General features: G+C 34.7%; 1 non-coding gene across 1 annotated transcript; it reads left to right on the top strand.

Moving 5' to 3' along the window:
• The first annotated feature begins 10,116 nt into the window (after window positions 1-10,116).
• Window positions 10,117-10,223, top strand: LOC119470395. Its single transcript, XR_005199287.1, has one exon. It is a non-coding gene; the product is annotated as a U6 spliceosomal RNA (small nuclear RNA).
• The last annotated feature ends 11,114 nt before the right edge of the window (window positions 10,224-21,337 follow it).

Genomic DNA, 21,337 nt, shown 5'->3' with positions numbered 1-21,337 from the left:
AGATGGTTTTCAGTCTGCATTTGAGAAAGTGTTTCAACAATACTAGATGCCTAGGGAGTGTTCCTAGTAAGTGTGAAAAGTCAGTCAAATACGTTGACTATTGGCCCACTTTTGAATGACTGTTAGGATTAAAGGCACTTCATTAGCATACTGAAAATAATCGGGAAAATATAAAACATAGTATAACATTAGATTCAAAGGTTAAAATGATATGGCAAGATTCAGCAGATTAAACTGAAAGAACAGTTCTGATCTAGGAATAATATGTCTAAATATATGATTTTCCTTAATAAACTATTGGTTCATGAGATGAGCTATTTTAAAAATTAATCCAAATTTTATTGTGGTGTTTCCATATACCGATGATAAAACTAGAAAGAAAAAAAGTCATGTTTTGACAAATTAGATGTAGATTCTCATTGGAGAGAAGTGATAATTGACTAAAATATTTCTTTCAAAGCTGTATACTACATCATATAAAAGAGAGTTAGTTTGAAATTAGCTTCAAATAGATATTTAAAAATTGATCATTGTGTACTTGTCTCACAATATTTCAGTGGTTGAGTATAAATATTTAACTCTTAAATTTAACCATTTTATATTGTATATTCAAGATTATATTGAAAATATTTTACAACTATGGCTACAAAGCAGAGAACCTTAATAATGGACACTGACCGATCAGAATGAATATAAATAGAAAATCATAGCTCTTCTGAAGACTACTGGCTTATATGAATCACGTATGGACAGAAAAATATTTACGTAGACACAGTTTTCTAGTAATTTGGAGTGTTGATTTGCTTTACCAATGGATCTTAAAAGTCAATCAGATGAAAACTCAGCCCACAAATATTCATGGCAACATGTCACTGGGATAAGGCACCTGATATTGAAATGTACAAGCTTGGCAAAACATAAAAATGAGGTCTCAGGTTATATTTTAAATTTTACTAATGCTCTTATATAACCAGAACATGGCTCCTTTAGATCAATTTCATTCTATCTCCGACTCTTGCTTTTTTCCACGTATTTCTTACTAAAAATAGTATGTGTGTATATGCATGTTTGTGTGTGAGAACTTACAGCAGAAGAGAGCTATTGGATGCGTTCTAATCACAGTTTTCATACTGCTGTAATATCTGCATAATGAAAAAGACATTTAGAGTAAAATACCAAGAAGTGTAATTGTAAGTACTTTCAATTTAAACATGAAATTGAATGAGCATAAAAATAATTCATGGTATTCAGAGATTGAAAGGATTACATTATATACCTTTATAAAGCATTAAACTATTCTGCCAATTTATATAATAGTGACAATAGGTATGATAGTATTCAATCATCAGATTTTTATTCTTTCTTGGTTTGAAACATGCATTTTAATAAATAGCATAATGCTGATATTAAACATTACCAAACATCAATCATATCTTAAAATATTTCCAATCAGGCCTAGAGTGAAAGTTGGTTTTTGCTATTCTGACTATGGCATTAAGTAGTTAGTCAGAATAAAAAAGAATTGATAATCTACTGAGCTCTCATACATAGAATACAGATAAAATTATATAAAGAATTTGGGTTTTGCCATTGTGTAACAAGTAGATGTTATAATAGTGAGAGAAAAAATATCATTCTAAGCAAGCTTAGATATTTGATTCGAGGTAGTTTTAACTAGATAAAATGGTGTTAGACACTATTATTATGGTAAATGTAATTTTATATTTAGAATTACTGAAAATGTTCTTTTGATTATTTTAATCTTACGATTTATGTCATTAGATGAATTAAAATGTTTTAATAATTTCATAATCTGTGCTAAGTTTTGCTTATTTGCAGGTAATTTTCCATAAATGTCTTATAAATGAATTTTCTTAAATTATTCCTACAAAATAGGTTCAATGGAAGCTATTAGTAAGATTTAGTGTTATGAAGTAATAGCCCTGAGCTGGGTTCAGATGCCTATACTAGACTGATGAGGCAGCTGCATGACCTTGGGCAAAATCACTGAATGATAATTCTTCTAATTTTTGTCACTTTCAGCATGAGGGAACGTACCATCACATTGAAACTTTTATCCTTTTATGTTCTAAATCATAAATGAGTGTCAAAAGCTTAACAGTCTTTCAGAGTCATAGTTTAAGTCAGGACTATTTAAACTTTAGTTATAGTTTAAATCAGGATTGCAGTAACAGTTCCATTCCCTATTCTGGCCTAAAATATAGTTGTGTTATGTAAAAGTAGCGAGTCAAAAGAAAAAAATAATGATTCCACCTTCCTCTCATGCAGACAGTCTTCTATATTTTGAGTATAGATAAATCACCAACAGAGCTCCATTAGAAACTAGACATTATTTTTTCTCCTGATTGAAGCCTTTTAGGCCTTATGCTAGTTATAAATGTGATCCCCTCATTCCCATGTGAAAAGGTTTGAATGTTTTGGTCCCCTCAAAAATCCATTTTAAAATTTAATTCCCATTGCAGTGGTATTTGGAGGAATGGACTCGAGATAATTGGTGGCATTAGATACCCTTATAAAAGGGCTTGGTGAGGGGAGTTCTTTCTGTTTTGTTCTTTCACCTTCTGTTACATGAGGCCATAGTATTCCTTCCCTCTTGAGAATGCAGTGTTCAAAATGTCATCTTGGAAACAGAAAACTGGTCCTATTAATTAACTTGCCAGCACCTGATCTTGAACTTCCCAACCACTGGAACTGTAAGAAATAAATGTCTATTCTTTTTGAATTACCCAGTCTGTGCTGTTGTGTTACAGCAGCACAAACAAACAAAGACTCCAGGGAATACATATGTTGTAGTACTTAACGCCATTGCATCCCACCAAGCTTATATACCTAGGATACTTTAGAAAAACTAGTCTTCTGGGCCTCTTCCAGAATATTTTCAGGAGCTTCTCTGGATATGTGGAACACATTCTCATATATTTGTCCTTCAATTACTTCTTTAGTCATTCTGACTTTTAGTATCTGTGAAGCGGCAACCTATCCTAATCTATGTCTTCCCTACTTACAATTAACCTTTATTGTCAACTAATATTGTTGTCCTTAGCTAGCCTACGATGTCTGTCACTACTAAAACATTTACACTAATTTCTGATTGTGCAGCAGTTTCCTGTGATCCTAAAATTAGCTCTCAGCGGAGGCTGAGAATCTTCATGCTTAAAATTACTTATTCAACGTCTGTCTTCTTAATTGGCCTTAAGTTCCAAGAATGAAGTAGATTCTCCCTTACTCATACTTTTTCCTCTGAAGTTTTTATGGTGCAGGTGACATACAAGCATTCGTTGAATGAATAAATCAACATGGAAGAAGTTCTAGTAACAGTCTACTCCTTAGACGGGCTTGACTTTTTCCTTGGGTTATTCCCATAGAAAGTTATGTTGTTGTTCTTGCTGCTGCTGTTTCTGTGTACTTCATTAATGACATCATAAATTGAAACTAGAATAGAAGCAATATTTTGGAAAAACATAAATGCAGAGAGTTTAAAGGCTAATTCAATAAAAACTGATCATACTTTATGATATTAAATTGTGGTTTAAGTTTGTGCAACATGTTTTACCTTAGCTCATTTTAATCTCACAGTAAATCTTATAGAATAGATGTTGTCATCCCCTTTAACTTACTAAACAATATTTAAATATGTGGATATTTAGTTTTGATTACCAACTTCTGAATATTTTCATGTATTTATGTTTTGTGGATACAAACATTCTATATTTGAAATAATTCTCCACAATTGTCAGTTGTACCTCTATTTAGTGATTGCTTGTACTTGATAAATTAGGTTTTTACATACATGAAATTGATAATACATTAATACATGATCTGGATAAGGGTTAGAGAAGGGAAAATTTTGGAGGAGTATTAATGATTGTCTAGTTAAACGATATTATTTTAGAGAACAATCGTGGCCCATGAATTATATAGTTAGATGGTAGCAAAAGTGATATTCAATTTATTCTTTCCAGTATTCTACAAACGTAATTTTGCCTACTATGTGATCTTTTTGCAAGTTTCTTTGTTCATCTTTGGCAGCAGTATGATGCCACTTTCTATTTTTAGTGGGATACATATTAAAAGTTCTCTGTCCAAATTGTATCACATGGCAACATTTTCTATTAAATCTGTGAAAGAAGTAGACTAGTGTTGCCTTAACTGGGGAAGGCAGTAAGTATAACTCACCATCAGTGTGCTCTGAGTTCAAGCATCTGAGGGGATCTTTGTTCTTTGTCTATGTGCTGCTCTGGCCAGCATCAGAGGTTTGATTCTCATGTGGCCCAATTAGGTGTATGTTGTTCCATAGCTGCTGGTGGTTCAGGTCATTTAATTATTTTTAGGATATCTTTATAGAGATGCTTTTTTCAGAACCTCTGTTATAGTAAGTTTCAGGCTCCAAAAAGAAATTATGTTTTGAATAAACTGCCTTTATAATAAAGAAATACCATGGAGGTGTTGTTATGCAGTAACTAAAGGATAATTGAGGTATTTTAAATGTTGAACCATTATAGTTTGTGAAGTTAGTCATGTAGATTTAAGAGATGTTTCTGCCATGTTTTAAGTTTGTACCATCAAATTTCTGGAACACATGTTAGGCAATGGGACATGAATGAAAAAACTAAAATGTTCATTTTCAAATGTGAACATTGGAATGGGAATGTTGTATTTTGTTCATTATTGAGATATTTGGCTTTTAATGTAGAATAAAATAAAATCACCATCTATAATATGATTTTACATATCAAGTAGCTTGAACATTTCATAGAAAATAGAACTAAAACTTTAAATTTGTTATTGAAGAACATCTTTTACATACAAATTTTTTACTTAAAAATGGAATCTCTCTCAGGATATTGCATATATCTATGACTGTCTCATAACAAAATGTCGAAAGTAAGCTGTAAAGAGAATGAAATACATGTTATTTATAGAGGTACAAAGATCTCCTTTTATTACAAAGCTAATGCCAATCTTCATTAATACAGATGTCATTTTTAAAAGTTCAATATTAGTAATAAGTGTATCAGTCATTCTATGGAAAGCATTCCTTAATAACACAACTTTAAGTTTGTAATTTATTGATTTTTTTGTACAAAATAAGACATGATTATGAAAACTAATAGCGATGTTACACTATCTGTTCTACAATACTTAAAATACCAAGCAAGATATTTTTAAATGTAGTGAAAATACACATTTAAATTCAGACAGCTTTTCTACAGCGCTTCCATCGGATCATATATCATGTAGTAAAGCAAAAGCATCTAATTGCCATATTCTTTTATAAAGTTAAAAGAGGTCTGCTATAAAAATTACATGTAATCAGTATGAATGCAACTATAAAAGTCACTACATATGGCACCCTGCAATTTAATTCTCTTCGTAATTGCTGCTGATACCAGTTTTATATTTGGAGTGTACATAAGAAATGAATACTTTGGTATCGAAACTCCCCTGTATTTTGCAATGATTTTAACCAAATAGTTAACTTCTCCCACCAATATGTTCATTAAGTTTCTTTGTGAGAAAAAGTAATACTTAATTTTTATTTACTGTTTAACATTTAAAGTAGACATTTCTGATTTTTGCAATGAGAAACATCAGTTTATCCAGGAGAAACATCATAAAAATTAACCGTAACATTAACAAATTTAAATTAATGAAGAGTACAATTTGGAATAAGTTTGAGTGATATTCATTCTATAATGTATACATGTTTCAAAACATTACATTGCACACCTTAAATATATACAATTTTTATTACACCTTATGAGGTGGGTATAATAATAGTTTTTTTTTTTTTTTTAAGAGCTTGTGAGAAATAATCTTATTCTCCTGAAAGTTAACCAGAATGTGCAGAGTTGACTTTTACAGTGTGACTTTCCCAAATTTTAGAATGATTAATTCAGTTTCATGCCAATCACTTCATCTGAAATGACAAGTTGCTTTTGCAATGAATTATCACATGACTCTTCTGGTTTCACTATTTACCACTATTTCACATGGTGAAATAGTGGTTTTCTATACGTTGTATTCATAATTTAGTAGGATGGCTGCAGTTCCTGTATGGAAATTATAAAGTATTGAAACCCACCCTGTGCCACACATTGTACTAAAAATGCTCATCAATCTGTTAGGTAGGTACTATGATTATCAACATGTATTGCAGAGGTGTGACAGATTAAATAAGAGGCTCAAGGTTAGATGAAGGTGAGGGGTGGGAAAGCAGTCATTCAAACTCGAATAGTCTGATTTATTGGATCAACCCATTTATCTCACTGAATTTTAGTTAAGTTTATGTTGTGCATACAATTTTATAGCTTTAAAACATTATTTGAGGTCTTCTTACTTTAATTCAGCATGTTTATTTAAAATAGCAATGTGAAATATTTTCAAAAAAATTAAAACTTAAAAAAATCAAGCAGCATTTATCTGATAGATATACATATATGTATATCTACCACTGTGTTTAGAAATAACATATATATCCTACTGTGTTTAGAAATAAATATATTTTCTGGAGTCCAATATAATCTCATTTGTAATTGGGGCTTTAAAATAACTGGCTATGAAAGTTATTAATATAATTGTTGATTAATAAAAAATATACTTCATCAATATATAAACATATAAATATATTGGATTAATATTTAATAAAATATATTTATAATTTATATTTATAAATAAAGATAAAATTATTTTTATTATAGTTATAAATAAATTTCATTAAATAGTATAATGACATATTGTGTTATGACTAGTATAATAATATAAAATAGCAGCATATTAACATTTTCATTAAAAATCTAAGCTTATCATTAAGACATTAGCATTTCTTAAGCTAACTTACTCTTATATTTTACCCACTCAAATTTTTTAAATTTCCACTTTTCTTTGAGAAGGTTTCCCTTTCCCACAGCTACTCCCAACCTTTCTTTTATCTTCTACATGCATTCTGGTCATTGTTTCAGTATGCCTACTTTACCTTTATATATATTTTTAAATCATTACATAATCCATCGGAGACAGCACATTCATTATTTCCTAAGTACTCTTAGAGTCTTTGACTTTTATGTAATGGATTCATCATCTATGGCCTTTTAAAATGTCCAGTTTTTTCAAAAGCCTATTTTGCTACTGGGGACTTAACCAAATGTTTCTCTATGTCCATCATTTTTCATTGCAGTGCTCTGAGAAATTGGTTGGCATTTTGTATTTCACAATCTTTTTTATTAAAATAATTTATACCTAGATCATCAGTATGCTTCTAATAACCTCTGGCAACTGCGTAGCATTAAAATTTTTCAAGTTACCTCCAGCTCTTCACAACCAAAATATTGTAACTTACAGCTCAGTATACTCCAGGTCTGGACTCTGTGGTCATGTGTCTAAGGCTTAAAGGAAATGAGGGAGAGCCAAAGAAAAATTAGGCAAAATGCCTAGAAGCTTAGATTTCTCCCATTCTGTTTTTCAAAATGACAATCTGCTGTCTCAACAGTGAAATACATGGGCACCAGATTGAACATAATCGTAGAGTTCTTTTGAATTTTGTTTCAGCATAATTTTCTTATTAAATGTTGCCTCTGTTGATCTTCATGTGAAACCCCTTCTACCTATTGCTATTTATGTTTCATTGTTACTGCTTGGAAAGGTATTAGTGGAAGTGAGTTACCGGGGAATTCCTTTCTGATCTTTTCTTTTGCAGTTCAAATGAGCAGGGTTTTGTTCTAAGAAGACAATTCTGACAACAGAAACAGCACTAAAATAGAGGAACCACTTTATCTCCTCCAAAGTTCTAAAAATAGAGACTCTTCCACCTCTAGGATTAGGTTTTTCCTTGGAAATTTTTCAGTTGCAAAGCAGTAAAGATTTAACCTGTCTGAATAATTCTTTTTTTCACTTTTTTTTTTTTTTAAGACTGAGCTGGGCTCTTGTTCCCCATGCTGGAGTGCAGTGGTGCAACATCAACTCACTGCGACCTCCACCTCCCAGGTTCAAGGGATTCTCCTGCCCCAGCCTCCCAAGTAGCTGGAACTACAGGTGCCTGCCACCACTCCTGGCTAATTTTTGTATGTTTAGTAGAGACGGGGTTTCTCCATGTTGGCCAGGCTGTTCTTGAACTTCTGACCTCAGGTGATCCACCTGCCTTGGCCTCCCAAAGTGCTGGGATTACAGGCATGAACCACTGTGCCTGGCCACCTGTCTGGATATTTCTGTATACCTTTTTGTTGTGTGTGTCTAAATCCTGCCATGATACAAACAAAATATTCAGGCATAAGATACAATCTAAAATTGACTATGACTCCAATTATGGTTTAACCATAATTCATTTAAGTATGCTAATAATGGTAGTTGTGTATTAATTTTATAATTTTAATTACATTCTCATTTGTTACTTGATTTGAATCGTATGATATGTTATCAACATACAAAAAATTAAAAGAATATGAAATTAAGTGACTTTGAGCGGTTAATGACAAAATAAGCATATCTAGCTTTAGGCTATGAAATTTGTGTGTGACTGCACCACATCATACCGGTTTACAAATTATTTAAATAATAAGTAATTTTTGATATAGTTCACTTACATTTTTCTAATTAACCTGATATAATTCCATGACAAGTCATTTGTTCTCAATAGGAAGCATAACAATCTAATATTGCAAAGAATTCAAATGACATATATTGATATTTGTTTCATTTTTCCACAGGAGTGAATGTGATTGTTAAAATATTCTTTAAAAACCAGTGATTTAGAAACACATGCAAATTATATCCATTCTTTCCTCTGCACATTCTTCAGATCTTACTTTTTGTTGGAAATAAGTATGTTTTAAAGCCTATATGGGTTTTTCTGTAGCTGTTCTTCCAGTGTCTGGCTTTAAAGAACATGTAATTATACAGAATTTCTGAAGGTCCTTTTTAATTGGAAGTTTTAATTTCACCTTAGAAAAATATTGAATATTCCAACAGCAATATGTAATAATACAATATGTATGTTTTATAAGAATGGAATGATGATTCCAACTTCGTGAAAGTTATGTTTATTTTCTCACCATTGTTGATTTAAAAAATTTCTTTCATTAATAATGTTGTAATTGCTATAGCACATTTTTGTTGGCTAGGCTTTGGGAAAACTTTCTGTCCCTGTCTTCTTTCTGTCTCACTTGTCTTCTTTGTTTATTAGGATGTTAGAGTTTTGCTTCTCTAGCCCAATGGTCAGGGAATGGAGTGGAGAGAGAAAATTTAAGACTCCTAACCATATGCCTAACTAAAAGTATTGCCCAACCCCAAATATTGCCGACACAGAATTAGTAGTATGACCTAAATATTATAGAAGTTATTAAGCCAAGCTTGTTTTTCCTGCTTTTGTCTCGAGGTGTTGTGAACAGTAGCACCCAGAAGAGGCTCTGAAAGTTATATGGATAAAAAAGATGTGCACATTATGCCTCTGGTATTATCATTGTCCTTTCTTAGTCAGAAATTAATGGGTGTATGTTCAGTTTTACTAATTTGCAAAAACTAAACTTTCTCACTTAATTTTCCATTTTAGATTTTTATAATGATAAAGTCAAGGAGACTAACTGGTCTCTGTTTTTCATGTAAGTTACATAGGTTTTTGTGAGATTTAGGCTGATAAAAGAAACATGCTTAAAAATTGGTTGGTGGCATTTCAATGTGGAATTTAAGAATCCTTTTCTATTAAGTATGGAACTGATATAAAATAACACATGGGTAATTCTTTATAAATCTTGTCTAGTATTCTATGTTAGACAAAGACAAAGAGCAATTAGAATTAGGTTTCTCAGATCTCATTGTATAATTAGTAAAAATGTCTAAATTTGGACACATTGCTAAGATATCTAATACCATGAGAAATTTATCTCTGTAGAAGTTTTCTGAAAACTTAAAAGTTCTTTACAGAAAGAGAAATCCTACTTCCTGTCATGCTTTTCTCAAAACAAAATTTATTCCATTTTAAATAGCACATATTTTGTTGAAAACCATAGTTTCTAATGATTTTGAATTGTTCTGAATAGCTTTTAAAAACACATTTATTAACATTGGTTTGTTCATATATGATTAATGTAATATGGACATGTGGTGCTCACTTCAGCAGCACATATACTAAAATTGGAATGATACAGAGAAGATTAGCATGGCCCCTGTGCAAGGATAACACGCAAATTTGTGAACTGTCCCATATTTTTTAGTGTAAATTAGTTCAACCATTGTGGAAGACAGTGTGCCAATTGCTCAAGGATCTAGAAATAGTAATACCATTTCACCTAGCAATCCCATTACTAGGTATATACCCAAAGGATTATAAATTGTTCTGTTATAATGACACATGCACACATACGTTTATTGCTGCACTGTTTACAATAGCAAAGACTTGGAATCAACCCAAATGCCTGTCAATCATAGACTGGATAAAGAAAATGTGGCAAATATACACCATGGAATACTATGCAGCCATAAGAAACGATAGTTTGTGTCCTTTGTAGGGACATGGATGAATCTGGAAACCGTCATTGTCAGCAAACTGGCACAAGAACAGAAAACCAAACACTGCATGTTGTCACTCATAAGTGGGTGTTGAACAATGAGATCACATAGACACAGGGAGGGGAATATCACACACTGGGGTCTGGTGGGGGGTGGTGGGGCTGGGGAAGGATAGAAGAGGTTGGGGAGAATGGGGAGTGATAACATTAGGAGAAATACCTAATGTAGGTGATGGGGGGATGGAGGCAGCAAACCACCATGGCATGTGTACACCTATGTTAGAATCCTGCAAGATCTGCACATGTACCCCAGAACTTAAAGTGTAATAAAAAAAAAAAAAAGGACGTGTATTTTCACAGATGTCTCATTGAAAACATATAGGCATAACACTGATTTATTGTGTTCCTCTTAAAATTTAAACACTCTATTTGCTTTTTTCTTTTTTAAAAATTTATTATACTTTAAGTTCTGGCGTACATGTGCAGATTGTGCAGGTTTGTTATAAAGATACACACGTGCCATGGTGGTTGATTGCTGCTTCCATCACCCTGTCATCTACATTAGGTATTTCTCCTAAGGCTATTCCTTCTCAATCCCCCCACCCTTGCTATTCCTCCCCTAGCCTCCCCACCCCCAGGTCCCTGTGTGTGATGTTCCCCTCCCTGTGTCCATGTGTTCTCTTTGTTCAACACCCACTTATGAGTGAGAACATGCAGCGTTTGGTTTTCTGTTCTTGTTTCAGTTTGCTGAGAATGATAGTTTCCGGCTTCATTCATGTCCCTGCAAAGAACATGAACTCATCATTTTTTATGGTTGCATAGTATTCCATGGTGTATATGGGCCACATTTTCTTTATCCAGTCTATGATTGTTGGGCATTTGGGTGGGTTCCAAATCTTTGCTATTTGTCATCTGGAAACAAATAAGAAGTGAACTCTCTTTCTTTAAAAATAACTCATTTATATTTGGGTCAACAGAATTAATTTTGGGGTATAAAATATGAGGAAATTTACTGGGTGATGTTATAGTAATTATTCACAATTCTAAGTAAGCTTCAGATGAATGAACTTGGTGCATTTGAAGGAGGCTCATTTTTTGTTTCTTTTCTTTTTTGAGACAAGGTCTCATTCTGTCACTGAGGTTGAAGTGCAGTGGCAGCATCTCCGGCCATTGCAACTTGTGCCTCCCAGGCTCAAGCCATCCTCCCACCTTAGCCTCCCCAGTAGCTAGGATTACAGGCACATATTACCATAGCCGGCTAATTGGTGTATTTTTTGTAGAGACAGGGTTTCACCATTTATCCCAGGCTAGCCTTGAACTCCTGGCCTCAAGCAGCCTACCTGCCTTGACCTCCCAAAGTGTTGAGATTACAGGCACGAGCCACCACACCCAGCCAGGGGGCTCATTTCTAAACATGTAAATGTATTTTAATCTTTAATGTTTATAAATGATGTTTGTATTCCTTAAAGTTTTCTGAAGATTTCAAACCTATCAATATAGGTTTATATTAACTTATCCATATAAGTCTCCTTTAATGAAAGTGTAGCAGACAAAATGAGAAAAAAATTTTGCTATAATCTCCTTAAATTTATATGAAAACTTTGGTAAATTTTTAATACATTTACATTAATGTAATTGAAGATGTGCCCAGTGTATCATGGGTAACCAGTTTCACAAGATAGGAGTAAAACGTGACCATGTACAACTCTAAAAAATATCGAAAAGCAGCTTTTTCATAGTCTCTTTGATACATTCCTTATTTTTCCCTATATTAATATATTCATGCATTTCTTCTATAATACATCCTGCAGTACTGACCTCTTTAGTCCTTATTTGTGAGTAAATTTTGATTTCCATTTTGGTTGTTATCGTGGCCTCCATGAAGCAATGATTTCTAATCTTGGATTCTGCACAAGTAATATAAAATCTTAACAAACTAGTTACTTTATTAAAGATAGAAATTATAACAATATATCCATTATTTAAGAAATTAAAAAATTTTAGAATGTATCAAAATGATATATTCTAACTTATTTTTTCTCAGTGTTTCACTAAAATGTAGTACATTCTGCTTCAAAGTTACATTTTGAGAAAAATCATGCATAATCATTGAGATGTTAATGCAGTTATATACTCTAAGTGTACAAAGTGTCATATTTGTCACATAATTAGGTTTTTCAAGTTATTTCTAGCTTTTTCTTCATGATCCCTTACATATTTTTAATTTAAAAAACGTATTGAGCATAAAATGAATGTGATTCAGAATATTATATTTAATACTTGTTTATAATACCTGTGAGATAAAACGTTGAACATTGATGGACAATGTAAGCAATCAGTTTTTCTTTCCAAGACAAGCATTAGCTGATGACACTAGAACCTCCTGTAATTAGCCCTGACATGACTCACCTGTTATTTAGTTTATAGCATGTAGTATTGTAGCTCCAAACAATCTGTCACAATTAAACTCTAAACATTAATATATAAAATTATCAGAAATAATGGAGTGTACATATAAAACTCTAAGGTCATGATTATTCCTACGGAAATGGCAATCTTTATTTTCAGCAGCTACTTTGACAGAGTTGTTTTTTGTGTGTTTATTGAGTAAATAGATAACACTACAGACATCATCCTTAACATAGAAAATAACCTTGCTCGTGATTATTAGCTATTTTGGAATCTACAGATTGTTTCACATTTTTGAGGGCATTTCTGTAACACTGAATGTTTTCCCTGCTTAATTTAATAAAAGAAACCCACTGAAATGTATCCATCAGTTGTGCATGACATTACTTGTTTCATTGTTTTAGGTTTTTTTTTTTTTTTTTAATTGTGCTTTAGGTTCTGGGGTATATGTGTAGATCATGCAGGATTGTTGCATATGTACGTACATGGCCATGTGGTTTGCTGCATCCATCCTCCCGTCACCTGTATCTGGCATTTCTCCCCAAGTTATCTCTCCCCAACCTCCTCACTCCCCTGCTGTCCCCCCTTAAGCCCTCCCACCAACAGACCCCACTGTGTGATGCTCCCCTACTTGTGCCCATGTGTTCTAATTGTTCAACACCAGCCTACGAGTGAGAACATGCTGTGTTTGGTTTTCTGTTCTTCTGTCAGTTTGCCGAGAATGACCATTTCCAGATACATCCATGTCCCTACAAAGGACATGAACTCATCATTTTTTATGGCAGCATAGTAATCCATAGTGTATATGTGCCACATTTTCCGTGTTCAGTCTATCATTGATGGGCATTTGGGTTGATTCCAGGTCTTTGCTATTGTAAACAGTGCCTCAGTGAATGTACATGTGCATGTGTCCTTATAATAGAATGATTTATAATCCTTTCAGTATATACCCAGTAATAGGATTGCTGTGTCAAATGGAATTTCTATTTCTAGATCCTTGAGGTATCACCACACTGTCTTCCACTATGGCTGAGCTAATTTACACTCCCACCAACAGTGTAAAATATTCCTATTTCTCCACATCCTCTCCAGCATTGTTGTCTCCAGATTTTTTTAATGATCTCCATTCTAACTGGTGTGAGATAGTATCTCAATGTGGTTTTGATTTGAATTTCTCTAATGACCAGTGTTGATGAGCATTTTGTCATATGTTTGTTGTCCTCATATATGTCTTCTTTTAAAAAGCATCTGTTCATATCCTTCGACCACTTTTGAATGGGTTTGTTTTTTTCCTGTAAATTTGTTTTAGTTCTTCGCAGATTCTGGATATTAGCCCTTTGTCAGATGGGTAGGTTGCAAAATTTTTTCCCATTCTGTTGGTTGCTGGTACACTCTAATGATTGTTTCTTGTGCTGTGCAGAAGCTCTGAAGTTTAGTTATATCCCATTTGTCTATTTTGTCTTTTGTTGCCAATGCTTTTGGTGTTTTAGTCATGAACTCCTTGTCAATCCCTATGCCCTGAATGGTTTTGCCTAGGTTTTCTTCTAGGGTTTTTATGGTATTAGGTCTTATGTTTAAGTCTTTAATCCATCTGAAGTTAATTTTAGTGAAAGGTGTCAGGAAGGGGTCCAATTTGTGCTTTCTGCACATGGCTAGTCAGTTCTCCCAACACCATTTATTGAACAGGGAATCCTTTCCCCATTGCTTGTTTTTGTCAGGTTTGTCAAAGATCTGATGTTGTAGATGTGTGGCGTTGCCTCCAAGGTCTCTGTTCTGTTCCATTAGTCTATATCTCTGTTTTGGTACCAGTACCATGCTGTTTTGATTACTGTAACCTTGTAGTATAGTCTGAAGTCCCATAGCATGATGCCTCTGGCTTTGTTCTTTTCGTTTAGGATTGTCTTGACTATGCAGGCTTTCTTTTGGTTCCATATGAAGTTTAAGGTGTTCTTTCCAGTTCTGTGAAAAAGTTCATTAGTTACTTGATGGGGATTACGTTGACTCTATATATTACTTTGGGCAGTATGGCCATTTTCACCATATGAATTCTTCCTAACCATGAGCATGGAATGTTTTTCCATCTGCTTGTGTCCAATTTTATTTCCTTGAGCAGTGGTTTGTAGTTCTCCTTGAAGAGGTCCTTTACATCCTTTGTTACTTGTATTCCTAGGTATTTTATTCTCTTTGTAGCAATTGTGAATGGGAGTTCCCTCGTGATTTGGTTCTCTGTTAGTCTGTTATTGGTGTATAGAAATGCTTGTGATTTTTGCACATTGATTTTGTATCCTGAGACTTTGCTGAAATTGTTTAAGCCTTGTTTTGTAGTTTGATTAAGTCTGCTCAACTAGCAGACAGAAGTTATCTTTGAAATTGGAGCCTGACTATCCCCTGCAGGTATGCACTTCTATTCAAATATGCCATGATGTGGGAATAATGAATGGAATAAATATCTACAGCCCTGTTCGTTGAGAAGTTGGCATCTCAACTATCTCCATTGACCTCGACTTTCTCTGTCTTCTCTAAATTTCTTTGGTTCCCCGTCCTTCATTGCCATTAGTGAGATGAGTAATGAAGACTGTCCTTCTTGGTGATTGCCTAGTTATGTTAGACCAATTTCTGGTGGTGTAGTTTTAAAGACCTGGACTTTTTTAGGGAGATAGCTGCCACAGGCTGTTTTTTCAGGACAGGTGTGTACATAGAGTAGACTTCTGGTTTATTTGCTTCCAGTCTCAAATGCAGGCAACCATTGGCAAAGAGCTTGTGTAAACAGATTAGTTAAGATTAAGGAATTTTACATTTCCTATTATCTGCAGTTCCCATCTGCAACTGTCTGAAAATTGATGCCATCTGAATCAATGAGCTTGGATAGAGAAACAACACCCTAAATTGCCTCTTTGCAGTGGAGTAATAGTATTTCAGTAACCTGTTACTGTTAAATTTTTGGCATTGCTATCTATCATCTATCTTTATTGTGCTTAGTAGCATCTCTCCAAAATTCACATCCTTAGGAAATCTCAGAAAGTAATCTTATTTGGAAATAGGGGTTTTGCAGATGTAATTAGTTAAAATTCAGTCATACTGAATTAGGGTAGGTCCTAAATCTAATGATAGCATCTTTTTAAGAAGCCCATATTAACACAGAGAGAAACACAAGGGAAAAAGTTTATGTGGTCATATAAGTACAGTGGTGTGATTTCAGCTACAAGCCAAAAAATGCCAGGGATTACCAGTAACCACCAGAAATCAGAAGAGAAACAGATCAGATTCTCCCTTAATGTCTCCAGAAAGTACTCATCCTAACACTTTGATTTTAAATTGTTAGCTTCTATAAGTGTGAGATAATTATTCTTTTTTGTTTCAGACCACTAAGTTTATGGTAATTTGTTACATCAGCCCTAGGAAACTTTATCTATCTAACTGTCCATGCATCTATTCATCCATCCATCCATCTATCCATCTTTCTACACATGCACAAATACATGTCACATGTAGGACAAAAGCTGTTGACTTTTTAACCTACAAATCTGCGATATAAGAAATTCTTATTTCTGCTTAAAGGTAGACTTCTCTCTTTTTTTTATTGCATTTTAGGTTTGGGGGTACATTTGAAGAACATGCAAGATAGTGGCATAGGTACACACATGGCAGCGTCATTTGCTGCCTTCCTCCCCTTCACCTATATCTGGCATTTCTCCCCAGGCTATCTCTCCTCAGCTCCCCACCCCACACCGTCCCTCCCCTATTTCCCCCCAACAGACCCCAGTGTGTAGTGCTCCCCTCCCTGTGTGCATGTGTTCTCATTGTTCAACACCAGCCTGTGAGTGAGAACATGCGGTGCTTGATTTTCTGCTCTTGTGTCAGTTTGCTGAGAATGATGGTTTCCAGGTTCATCCATGTCTGTTCAAAGGTCACGAGCTCATCATATTTTATGGCTGCATAATATTCCATGGTGTATATGTGCCACATTTTCCCTGTCCAGTCTAACATCAATGGGCATTTGGGTTGGTAGACTTTTCTTATGTTGAGTCCACAACCATCTTGTAGGATTTTACCAAAAGCAACAAGCTGAAATCACAAAGTGATCCTGTGAATCCCTTTACAATTCTACTTAATAACACCACCTTAGCCAGCCTGCAGTTTGCCTTCCAAAGAGTAAAATATAACAGCTTACCAAAATTGTTTGCCAATGTAAGACAAATGTCTAGGCAGTTAGCTTTCAAGGCTATTATTCAGCATCTGGGTCTTCACTTGCATTGCTTTTCCGCAATTAATGAAGGTCCATTTTCCTTTGTATTACTGCTTTTGTATGTTATTGCATACATATTGCAGCTAGCAAGTAATAGAAGGAGAGAAGGAAGACGAAACACTGTTTCTTTAAGAATGATTCCTGAAAGTAAAATAAAATTGGCATATTCATTTACCAGTTTTTAGTTAAATGGTCCCAAATAGCAGCAAAGTATAAAATTTTGTCTTAGTTGGGTCAATTGCTGCCCTGAAAAAATGAAGTTCTCTTACTAAAGAATAAGAGAAGATTAGACAATGCATTCAGCAATTTGCAATCTATCTGACATATGTCATTTTATTATTGCTTGAAATAGAAAAACCTAAATGATAAAGTAGTGATTAAAATGGGGATTAAATTATCAATTATAAGAGATGAGGTAGCTATGTAAACTTCTATAAAACATTTAAAGAAAACTGAGGGCTAAAAAGTAAATTGTAAAACAATGAACAAGTAAAAAAATTCAATGAACAAAAAAATGTATATAAACATGTACACAAAGTAAAATTATAGGTAAGGTAATAAAATTGAGAGTGCTGGTGGACCAAGAGGGGACATTACATAATAAGAAGTCCTAATTGCTTACAAAGAAAACTTTTTAGTACCAGAAGGGTGTTTCTTCCTAAACATGAGATGTAACATAAAATACAGAATTTAATGTATATGTTTGTATGTGTGTGTATCCATCTAAATTCATGTAATAAATTTCTATATTGGCATATGTTTGTTTCTATACTTTACACTTTCAAATACAGGTTTTCATGTATAAATTTTGATAAACCATCTGAAAATGTTTCTTTATCTGATGAGACCTGACTTTATGCTTTATCATATGACTATTGAACATATTAATAAAGAAAGACAATACAAAATAATCAATAGAAAAACATAACAGAATAAGATTGTATTTTTATTTTTTTATTACATTTAATTGACAAAGAATAATTGCATGCATTTACGGTATACAGTGTGATACAACGTGGAATGATTAAATAAAGCTAATTAGCATATACATGCCTTCACTTACTTTCTGTGGTGAGACATTTGACATTTAATCTCTAAGCAATTTTGAATATACAATGCATTATTAACTGTAGTCCTCATGTTGTGCAGTAGATCTTAAAAAACTTATTCTTCCTAACTGAAACTTTGTACCCTTTGACAACCATTTTCCTATTTTTTTTCTCCTGCCTCCCGCCTCTCATAACAACCATTTTACTCTGAGTATGATTGCTTCAGACTCCATATATAAGGAAGATAATGTGGTATTTGTCTTTCTATGCCTGACTTATTTCACTTAACATAATGTTCTCCAGTTTCGGCCATGTTGTCACAAGTGACAGAATTTTTGTCTTTTTTAAGGCTGAGTAATATTCCATTGGGTTTATAAAAAACATTCTCTTTATCCAGTTGCCTGTTGTTGAACATGCATTTTGATTTTGTATTTTGACTATCATGAATAATGCTGCAGTGACCATGGACATGCAGATATCACTGGGATATGCTGCTTTCAGTTTCTTTGGATTCAATTTTTATTTTAAAAAGTTCCCTCTGGCTACTGAGTGAAGGTTTTATTGGTGCCAAGTAAGAGTGGAAATAGACTCTAGTTTCAAGGGTAGAACCAACAGTGGCTTAGAGGTAGGTCGTGGCAATTGGGATGAAGGAAAGCAGATTGATTTGAGCTATATTTCTGTGGTTGATAGAATTTGCTAATGGATTGAATGGGAGAGATACATAAAAATATATTTCAAGGATCAATCCCTAATTTTTTACTGAGGTACATACTACTAAGCATTTTTGCATCTTCTGAAGTTTGGCACCTATTTGAAAACTTCATAATTTGTGGGTTTTTAACTGAAAAATTTATGAAGTTTGAATTAATGGATTGTATTCTGGTAAAGCTTCATCCCAAAGAAATATGTGTTAAGGATATTAATTTCTAGTGGATCATTTACTATACAACAACTAAATTCGCTACCAAAACACCAGGGATTCGGTCTAGGCCCTGCTTCTCACCATACAGACAGTCCATCACTGTGATGACAAGTATCCAAAGAGGTCTTTAATTGGGTGCTGCAGCTGAAGAGAGCGGAGCTCAGTCTCAAATCCATTTCCCTGACCCACTAAAACCAGGGGCTTATATAGCAAGGAAGAGATTCAACAATGTGTAAGAAAACAGGATAGGGAGGGGCAAAGAGACAATTATGATGAATGACGGGTTGGAAGTTTCATTGCCTGGATGTGGTGATCTGGTGAGTTTGAATTATTTGATACTTTTTTTTTCTTTTGAGAGGCCTGAAGGTTCTTTCCTGAGGAAGGAACTCAGATAAAACAAATAAAAAATTTAAGCCTTAAGAACAGAAAGGTCAATTTCTATGTTTATCCAAAAGAACAGCCTATGGGACCATTGGGACAGTTTCAAATTCAAAGGCGAAACATAAGAAAAACTGATAATTGAAGTCTAATGTTTCTGAAGCAACACTTGGGTGAGCCAGGGTTAAATAAATTTGCATCTATAATATTAAATAATTATATTTAATTATTAATATGAGACAAGCCTTAGTGGTTAATGTGTATTAGGCAACTTTTCTTACATGTGCTCCTGGACATATATTTGGGAAAAATGTTCTGGTAGTAAAGGGATTCATCTCTACTTAGAAATCATTATTGTCTTTAATTTCATTGTTCCCATGTCTGAATTTACAAATCAAATGAAATTAAAAACTAAGTGACCACAATTAACACAATACTTCTGTCCAATGGAAAAGTTAGCAGCTCTGCCCATGGAGACCACCTTTATTTGGAACAGAGTATGGAAAACTGCATGCCTAAAGAATTGTCAAAAATGACTGAGATCTTGGTGGAAAGCATTTAAGAGGAGGATTTAATTGGGTGCTGCAGCTGAAGAGACCAGAGCTCAGTCTCAAATACATTTCCGGATTTTGCACATCCAAGATGTGCAAAATGTCAAAACAGTCATATGTTTAATAGAACGAGGAAAAAAGCCTAAAAGAGTCTCCCTGAGATCCAAACTGACTGTGTGTTTCTGAAAGACCATTCACCTTCTCTAGGCTGCACCTACTTGGGAGTAAGCGGAGAAGGAATGGGACAGTCTTGAAAGCATTCACCAAGCTGTACACAGGCCCATCAACATAAAGTGGAAATTTAATAACACAAGGCACTTAAAAGCAACCTTGGACAAAACACTGAGTGAAAAATAAGCTGCACTAACCCAGTGACACAGGATTCTTTCAGTTCCACTTCACTAGCTGGAAGCCTCTGTGGCTAGTGGCACCTCTGCTTGAATTTTGCTTTGGATAGCTGGGCTGCCTCCACCCACTCAGCTTGGCAGGCTGTGCTTGGTTCACGATGCCAGCCCAGATCCCACACCTCCCCACGGTGAGCCAGACGTGGAGCGACAAGGGATGTATAAGCAAGGGTGCACGGGTTCTGGGCACTGCACACAGCCAGGCATACTGGCTTCTGCAGTGGGGTGGCAGCTCCATGGGCTGGCATAGGTGCAAGCTTCCACGCTAGACTAGCTAGACCAGCTGTGCCTCAGGCGGCTTCTGCCTTGGGTGCTGGCATCTGGACTAGGGGAATGCAGTGGTGCCCAAAAATTCAGAGAGAGTAGCAACCATGGAGCCCCAAGAGATGTTACAGTATTTCACAACTCTGGCTTGGGGAGTCCCAAGGTCTGGGTACCCAGAAGGGTCACACAGCTCTTCTTTCCAAGCCTGGAAAATAGGAGCATGTCACTGCTGGCAGCTCAGCAGGCAGGCCAGGATGTGTGTCAGCGGGTATGTGTCACAGCTCATTTGGTCCCGGTGCCCCACTCAGCCCATGGCTACTGGCCTCGCCACTGTTTTTCATCACGTGGAAGGGCTGCAGTGTTACAGCTGCGTTTGCTCCTGCGGTTCTGGGTTCTCATCCTGCATCCAAGAAGAATGATGTTACATGACAACTAGAGCGTGAGCAAGGTAGAGAAGAGTCTAACTGAGCCATGGAACAGCTCTTGACAGGAGAGGGGATGCAAGGTGGGTTGCCCCTACCCCAAGGTGAAGGCAGGAAGTCCCCACGTGTGACTGAGTCTAGAGTTTTTATGGGTTCAGGATAGGGGAGTGCA

The sequence above is a fragment of the Cebus imitator genome, unplaced genomic scaffold, assembly GCF_001604975.1.
Source record: "Cebus imitator isolate Cc_AM_T3 unplaced genomic scaffold, Cebus_imitator-1.0 Scaffold29, whole genome shotgun sequence".
NCBI classification, from domain to species: domain Eukaryota; kingdom Metazoa; phylum Chordata; class Mammalia; order Primates; family Cebidae; genus Cebus; species Cebus imitator.
The sequence above is the reverse complement of the archived record's forward strand: the minus strand, read 5'-3'. Positions and strand labels throughout refer to the sequence as shown.